General features: G+C 40.3%; 1 pseudogene; it reads left to right on the forward strand.

Annotated features, from left to right (window-relative positions):
* Window positions 1-467: 467 nt before the first annotated feature.
* On the forward strand, window positions 468-993 carry LOC123819438 (annotated as a pseudogene).
* Window positions 994-8,440: the final 7,447 nt, after the last annotated feature.

Below are 8,440 nucleotides of genomic sequence, written 5' to 3' on the forward strand. Positions count from 1 at the left end.
TTAAAATAAATTAATCAATTAAATTAACCAGAAAAAAGTTAACACAAAATAAATGGCAAATGAAAATCAGTTTAGCCCTGGCTCGTGTGGATCAGTGGACTGAGTGCTAGCCTGCAAACCAAAGGGTTGCCAGTTCTATTCCCAGTCAGGGCACATGCCTGGATTGTGTGCCAGGTCCCCAGTAGGGGATGCTCAAGAGGCAATCCCACACTGATGTTTCCTCTCCCTCTCTTTCTTCCTTCTTCTCTTCTCTAAAAATAAATAAGTAAAATCTTTTTAAAAAAGAAAGTCAGTTTAAAATTGATATTGCTACCAATATTTAGTATTTAAAAGTTAGCATTCTTAAAATTATAATTTTAAACACAGAGCATTAATTGCCCTATATAATAGTCTTTATCTTTGTTTTTGTGACAGATATAAAAGAAATTTTTTGGCTCCGCCTTCTCCCACTCTTTCTTTCTGGTGGCGTAGTCTGGACTCGACAAGCAGAAATGGCACCTCGCAAGGGGAGAGAAAAGAAGGAGGAACAGGTCATTAGCCTCGGACCTCAGGTGGCTGAAGGAGAAAATGTATTTGGTGTCTGCCACATCTTTGCATCCTTCAATGACACTTTTGTCCATGTCACTGATCTCTCTGGCAAGGAAACCATCTGCCGTGTGACTGGTGGGATGAAGGTAAAGGCTGACAGAGATGACTCCTCTCCCTACGCTGCCATGTTGGCTGCCCAGGACGTGGCCCAGAGGTGCAAGGAGCTGGGTATCACTGCTTTCCACATCAAGCTCCAGGCCACAGGAGGCAATCAGACCAAGACCCCTGGACCAGGGGCACAGTCAGCTCTTACTTGTCCGCTCAGGAATGAAGATTGGACGGATTGAGGATATCACCCCCCTCCCCTCCGACAGCACCCGCAGGAAGGGAGGTCGCCGTGGTCGCCGTCTGTGAACAGGAGTCCTCAAATTGTGAATAAATAGCCTTCGTGTCAACTAAAAAAAATTTTTTTTTCATTAATGTCAGTAAAATTGCTAAAAATACATCCAAAAGTAAACTAAGCATTAGAGGAAATGTTGCTTCATACAAGCTCATTTCCCTTTTAACAATGAAAATATTTTGTCTGCTTGCTTTTTTTTTGTTTTACTGTTGAAATTGGTATTGCTTTTGCAAGTTCTGATTTTAAATCAATTTTTTCATCTCATGTCAGTGTATTCTACAACATTCACATCTCCTCTGTTTGCATTTGTTCTGTTAAAATATTTACAAATGAGCCCTGGCTGTTGTGGTTCAGTTGGTTGGTATGTTGTCCCATAACCCAAAGGTCACAGGTTCTATTCCTGGTCAGGGCACATACCTAGGCTGCGGGTTTGGTCCCTGGTTGAGGTAACTCATCGATGTTTCTCACATCAATGCTCTCTCTCTTTCTTTCTTCTTCTCTCTCTAAAAGAATCAATAAATGTATCCTTAGGTAAGGATTTAAAAATAAAATGAGATAAATAAATTACAATGATGATAACCAACCCACAGTGAATATTCAAATACTAAAAAACACCAACAAACATTATTGAGTAGTATTAGAACATACCATCTCCTAGTACTCCACAGAATCCCAGATCAATATTGCCAAATTAGAGATTTACTTTGCCCTCAAAATTCATTTATTTGATCACAACTCACTGGATTTCTATAAAGTAAATTTCACACTTAAACTTATTAATATTTAATTTGCAAGAATATTTGCCATTAGGACTTCCAACCAAGATGGAGGCATAGGGAGACACACTGTGCCTCCTCACACAACCAAGATAGGGACAACAATAATTTAGAAACAGGATAACAACCAGAACTGGCAGAAAATTGAACTGTATGGAAGTCAGACAACCAAGGAGTTAAAATAGACACGTTCATCCAGATTGGTAGGAGGGGCAGAGTCAGGAAGCCGGGCGGAGAGGGGTTGTGGGGCACAAAGAGCATTGGGACTGGGTGCTTAAGACTGCAGCAGGCAGACCCTGGGCATGCAAGCAGCAGCTGGCAAACAGTGGCAGCTGGCAAACCCCGGGCACTGGGTGGCAACTGGCAGACCCAGCAAGGTGGCAATTGTGAAGCAAGGCACTGCATGCAACCCAGGATCCCATCGCTGGGAAATAGAGCCTTGGAGCACTAATTGAAAACACCTGTGGGAGTTGAGGTTCAGAAACAGACTCCAAGCCTCACAGGAGAGGTCATTGGAAAGACCCATGGGGTGCACAAGCCCACCCACCCAGGAATCAGCAGCAGAAAGGTCCAGTTTGCTTGGGGGAAGCGGCAGAAGGGACTGAAATCGGCAGAGAGTGGAGCAAGCACCATTGTCCCTTCTCGGACCCCACCTCCACAAACAGTATCACAACCCAGTGAAATGGGTTGCCCTGCCCTGGTGAACACATAAGGCTCCGCCCCTTATATATAACAGGCGCAACCAGACCAAGAGAGAGAGAGAGAGAGAGAGAGAGAGAGAGAGAAATGGCTCAAAGAGAAGAACAAATGAAAGCCCCAGAACCCATCCTTTTAACTGACCAGGAGATAGCCAACCTATCAGATGCACAGTTCAAAACACTGGTGATCAGGAAGCTCACAGAATTGGTTGATTTTTGTTGCAAATTAGATGAAAAAATGAAGGCTACAATAAGTGAAATGAAGAAAAACACACGGGGAACCAATAGTGATGGAAAGGAAACTGGGTCTCACATCAATGGAGTGGATCAGAAGGAAGAAAGAAACATTCAACTAGAAAAGAATGAAGAAATAAGAATTTTAAAAAGTGAGGAGAGGCTTAGAAACCTCCTGGACAACTTTAAATGTCCCAACATCCAAATTATAGGGGTACCAGAAGGAGAAGAGGAAGAGCAACAAGTGGAAAAGTTATTTGAACAAATAATAAAGGAGAACTTCCCCAATCTGGCAAAGGAAATAGACTTCCAGGAAGTCCAGGAAGCTCAGAGAGTCCCCAAGGAGGAACACACCAAGGCACATTATAATTACATTAGCCAAGATTAAAATGAAGGAGAGAATCCTAGAAGCAGCAAGAAATAAGGAGACAGTAACCTACAAAGGAGTTCCCATCAGACTGTCAGCTGATTTCTCCAAAGTGACCTTGCAGGCAAGAAGGGGCTGGAAGGAAGTATTCCAAGTCATGAAAGGCAAGGACCTACATCCCAGATTGCTCTATCCAGCAAAACTTTCATTTAGAATGGAAGGACAGATAAAGCATTTCTTAGATAAGGTCAGGTTAAGGGAGTTCATCATCGCCAAGACCTTATTTTATGAAATGTTAAAGGGACTTATCTAAGAAAGAGAAGACCAAAAACATGTATAGTAAAAGGACAGCAAACTCACAATTAACAACCACACCTAAAACAAAAACAAACTAAGCAAACAACTAGAACAGGAACAGAACCACAGAAAGGGAGATCATATGGAGGGTTATCAACAGGGAAGTGGGAGGAGGAGAGAGGAGGAAAAGGTATGGAGAATAAGTAACATAGATGGCAGGTAGAAAATAGACAGTGGGAGGGCAAGAATAGTATGGGAAATGTAGAAGCCAAAGAACTTATGACAGATGGATATGAAGTAGAGGGGGGAATGTGGGTGGGGGAGGGTGTGCAGGGTGGAGGGGGATGGAGGGGGGTAATGGGACAGCTGTAATAACATAATCAATAAAATATTTTTTAAAAAGTCAAAAAAAATGCTCATGAAAGTAATCTGGCCAGAAAAAAAAAAAAAGACATATTGCAAAGCAAAAGACAAGCTAATAGACATGCCTTCCTGAAGGAAAGAGGGCTGCTGCCCAGAGCACATTCAGAGTAAATTGTGTTCCTAAGTGTGAGAACTTGCCGGGACTTGAGACATAGCCAGGAGGAGGCAGATGCCCACCCCATATCCCAGTGTCACTGGGAACTCCTGCCCTGGCTACAGATGGCAGCTGAAAGTGGGTAAACGACACTGGGGAACTGACAAAAATGGGGGACACTAATGTACCGCAGGAAGGGCTGGATACGAGATCATATAGGAAGTTCCAGGCCAGGAATTTAAATTAGGGCTGGCTGAAAGTTAGGTGAGAGAGAGCCAGGAGGTCAGCAGTGAGAGGGGAGGTCTTCCTGGAGAAGACAGCTGTAGAACTGATGGGGCCGCAGGGACCTGCATAGCCTCGCAGACTCGTGGGAGATGCTTGGAGCTGAGCTGGGACTGGGAATGCTGAGTTGCAACCTTCTGCTTCTCTGAAGGATGTAAGGAGAAGCCACTCTCTTGGGACATGTGCCTCCCTGGATTCTACCATGATCCAGTATAACACAACACGTTTTCCTGAACCACTGAACTGCATGGAGGCTGAGAACAGCACACCTCAGATCCTGAAGGAGAGAGCTGCTGCAAGAGAATGGCAACTCTGAAACCCACAAGAGCACATTGCAGAGAGGATGGAGATCCATTTGTGCAGCTGGCTTAAGAACAGATACAGATATGGGGAACTTCTGGGCATGGTTTTGACTTATAGCCTTTTGGGAGGCAAGGGAAGTGCTGTGTCTCATGGGAGAGGAGGGCTCTGAGCAGGAGTGCCCTCGGCCCCAAGAAGGTTGGGAACCTGTTTCCTTAATAAAAAAAAAAAAGAATATTTGTCATTAGCAGCAGACATAGCCATGAACACACACTTATAACATGGTATTGAAGGTAAATTAACAGGGATGGGTTAGTGCTGCGTTTTGGAAAAGGTAAACACCATCAGGATAGTACAACCCATTTTAATTGTTTCAATGCAGTCCATCATCTTTTTGTTTAACAGTGACAATCTGTGTGGAACACAGGTGGGCATTAGAAATTTATAGGGAAATAAGATTGGAGGGTTACAGTGGGAGAGGACTCTCAGAGAGAGGTGTTGGCTACAGGACAAAACAGGCTTGTTTTTGTCTGTGAGAAATGAATGGGGAAATGTCAGTGAGGTTGCCAATTAATGAGACACAGAGCCCTCAAAACAGTTTTCTGGTAAAATTTCATGAACACTTGCTCGTGTAACTTTCTGTTGTCAATGGGAAACCTGTGGGACTTTCTCCTCCAAAATGAACCAGATCTATATACCCTTGTCACTTTCACTTGTTCCCTGCTGGTTGTGGCTGTGTGCAATCTGCAGTTGGCATCTGTAGGGCACTCCACCTGGGTCAACTTGGTGAGAAGGTATCAGTGCACACAGATTAGGTCCTTACACAGTCTCACACTTGTCATTGGCTCAGTTCAGTTTCGTGTGCGGATCACTCTCTTCTGTGTTCTCTGTTTTGTTCCTTGAATAGGGCAATTCTTTCTGTAAGCTGACACATTGGTAAAGTCCCTTTCTTGCCAGTTTACCCTTTGTACACACAATTCAAGGCTGAGCTACTGTTACTCCTTTGATTACTGGAGTAGCTAAGTCCCTTTTTCTCTAGGCTACTGGTTTCATAGAAATTTCTCCTCTTTCTACATGGTCATGCAAATGTTGTAATTAAATAAGTAAATACACATCTATACAATGAGTTGTGTAGCCTGTGCAAAGAATGACATAGATCTACTTATACACTGATGTCTAAAACTCCATGATATATTATTAGGTTAAAAAAATAGTAACTTATCAAACAACATTTATAGTGTGTGTGTTGTGTGTGTGTGTGCATTTATAATTGCATAGAAATATTTCTGGAATGGTACATTCTAAACTCTTTTTACTTTAAATATTTTTTTTATTTTTCTATTACAGTTGATATGTAATATTACATTAGTTTCAGGTGTACCAACCCAATAATTAGATGTTATATAACTTATTAAGTTATCAACCCAATAAATCTAGTGCCCATCTGAAACCATACATAGTTATCACAACATTATTGACTATGTTCCCTATGCTGTATATCCCTGTGACTATTCTGTAACTATGAATTTGTACTCCTTAATCCCTTCACCATTTTCACCCATCTTTATCCTCCTCCCACCTTAAAGAAGACCCTTTAACATTTCTTGTAATACCGGTTTGGTGGTGATGAACTCCTTTAGATTTTTCTTATCTGAGAAGCTTTTTATCTATCCTTCAACTCTAAATAATAGCTTTGCTGGGTAATCTTGGTTAATGGTACTTTGTTTTCATCACTTTGAATACTTCTTGCCAATTCCTTCTGGTCTGCAAAGTTTCTGTTGAGAAATCAGCTGACAGTCTTATGGGAGTTCCCTTGTAGGTAATTTAACTGCTTTTGTCTTGCTGCTTTAAGATTCTCTCTTTGTCTTTCACTTTGGTATTTTAATTATGATGTGTCTTGGTGTGGGTCTCTTTGGGTTCATCTTGTTTAAAACTCTGCATTTCCTGGTCTTGTATGTCTATTAACTTCACCAGGTTAGGGAAGCTTTAATTATTATTTTTTCACATAGATTTTAAATTCCTTGATCTCTCTTTTCTCCTTCAGGCACACCCATGATGTGAACATTGGTAAACTTGAAGCTGTTGCAGAGGCTCCTTATACTATTCTCATTTGGGGGGTTATTTTTCTTTTTGCTGTCCTGATTAGGTATTTTCTGCTTCCTTCTCTTCCAAATCTCTGATTTGATTCTCTGCTTTATCTACTCCACTGTTGATTCCCTGTATTCTTTATTCTAGTTAATATAGTCTTCATTTCTGACTGATTCTTTTTTATGTTTTCTAGTTCTGCTTTTGAGTTTCCTATCTCTTTGTTAATGTTCTCACTAAGTGTATCTACTCTTCCTCCAATTTTATTGAGCATCCTTATAGCCATTGTTCTGAACTCTCTATCTGGTAAGTTGTTTGTTCCACAACTCTATCTTTCCTGCCAATCTCTATGTGTCAAAGTTCAGAGGAGAAGAAAGATGAGAAAACAAGAAATTAAAATAGAATATAATAAATATCTCATAGATATACTTGGGTGCTTGCACAATGAAAGGACAATCATAACCAACTTGGAGAACAATAGAGGAGGTAGGTAGGAAAACCTCTCAGGGAAGGTAATAATCAAGAACAGTTTTTTATTTTTCCTATTATTTTATTAGTAAAAGTTTCAAACATACAGAAAAGTTGAAAAATCTGTGTATCCACCACCTATATTCAACAATTAATATTTTACCATATTCACTTAGTAAATAACAAAGACATAAAATGCTAAGCCATTTGAAACTTCACTGCTAAATATTTAAGCACATAACTCATAAGAATTATATTCTCTTACATAACCACAATGCTACTATCAACCATAAAAATTAACATTAGTTTTTTAGTCATCTAATTAAAGTTTACAGAAAAATCATTTCAATTTTTCCCCAATCCAGCATCCAGTCCAGTTTTACATATTACACATTACTGTGGTGGTTTATAATATGAGAACTTGGCGAAGTTTGCTGGAATCCCCTTCCCTGGATAGTTTTGGGTTAAAGTTTGTCAAAAGAGGAATGTACATGAGATTTGGAAAGCAGAAATGAAGCAGCAAGTATTATTCTCTGAAGGTCATTGCAGTTGATGTGGTAACAGTTGGAAACAGAAGTGTTAGGGAGCTCCAGCTTGTCTTGCTTTGCTCTGATCAGGGTCCAGAAACCCTTCATAATTTCTGAACCTGTTGACACACAATGGCCCCAGGCCCACCTTTAGACACTTTGTGGTTGGACCCACAAGGTGGCAGCTCCATAAGCTTTCCCATCACAGTCTGGTGTTAACTAGAAGAGTAACTTCCCACATTGTTCACTCTTTCTCTTTTTTTGGACACTCTGACTTCTTTGCTGGTTCTTCAGTTCCTTAACTCCTTCTCAAACTATGTAAGATCTCATTTCTCTAGTAAACTACTTATTTCATAATTCATAGTGGTTCTGCTTCTCTAATAGATTCACTTATTGGTACTGGCTGTGGTCTCAGAGAAATCTTAAGGATAGAAATCTGGAATTGGTACTCTGATCTGATTACATTTAGATGCATTAGTGATTATTAATAGTAAAGGGGATGTTGGTGTTCTACAGAATATGGTGGCAAAACAGTCACTTAAATTCTCATTTGTAGTCACTATGATAAATGTTCATAGAAGGCAAACCTTTGAGTAACCAAGTATTTGATGCCATAGAACATTTTAGTAGAAATAGGAATATAATGAGATTTGTGATTTTTTTGGTTGCTTCTAAGTATGCTTGAGAGTTTGGAGAAAGAGGGATGAGCTTAAGGCTTTAAATTCCCAGCTCAAGATCTGGTAAAGAGACCAAAAAAACTTCTATAACTGCCAGAAAAGAAGCTTTTATCTCTTGTAGCCTCTAGGTTAAAATTTCCAATAACCAAACCCTAAATTTTTACTTACAGGAAATAGAATTCAATACAAACTGAATTCAAAACCTAGCAGAATCTCATGTCAAAAATAAGACATTGATTGGGAAGCAGTAAGACTTTGAATCTTAGGATGGGGACATATGGACA

The sequence above is a fragment of the Phyllostomus hastatus genome, unplaced genomic scaffold, assembly GCF_019186645.2.
Source record: "Phyllostomus hastatus isolate PE091 unplaced genomic scaffold, TTU_PhHast_1.1 phas_contig_113, whole genome shotgun sequence".
Lineage (NCBI taxonomy): Eukaryota > Metazoa > Chordata > Mammalia > Chiroptera > Phyllostomidae > Phyllostomus > Phyllostomus hastatus.